We start from the raw sequence: 300 nt of genomic DNA, 5'->3' as shown, positions 1-300 counted from the left end.
ATCTATTAGTGTCCTCTTTGATTTCTTTCACCAGTGTTTTATAGTTTCTATATATAGGTCTTTAGTTCTTTAGGTAGATATATTCCTAAGTATTTTATTCTTTCCGTTGCAATGGTGAATGGAATTGTTTCCTTAATTTCTCTTTCTGTTTTCTCACTATTAGTGTATAGGAATGCAAGGGATTTCTGTGTGTTGATTTTGTATCCTGAAACTTTACTATAGTCATTGATTAATTCTAGTAATTTTCTGGTGGAGTCTTTAGGGTTTGCAATGTAGAGGATCATGTCGTCTGCAAATAGT

At 32.0% G+C, this 300-nt stretch overlaps 1 protein-coding gene across 1 annotated transcript in view; it reads right to left on the bottom strand.

Moving 5' to 3' along the window:
- LOC104996974 (E3 ubiquitin-protein ligase RLIM-like) overlaps positions 1–300 on the bottom strand; it is a gene marked incomplete at its 5' end in the record, with an annotated part of 2,307 nt that overhangs the window by 886 nt on the left and 1,121 nt on the right. The window lies entirely within an intron of this gene.

The sequence above is a fragment of the Bison bison genome, unplaced genomic scaffold, assembly GCF_000754665.1.
Source record: "Bison bison bison isolate TAMUID 2011002044 unplaced genomic scaffold, Bison_UMD1.0 scf7180017851715, whole genome shotgun sequence".
NCBI lineage: Eukaryota > Metazoa > Chordata > Mammalia > Artiodactyla > Bovidae > Bison > Bison bison.
This window is presented reverse-complemented; position numbering and strand designations above follow the sequence as displayed.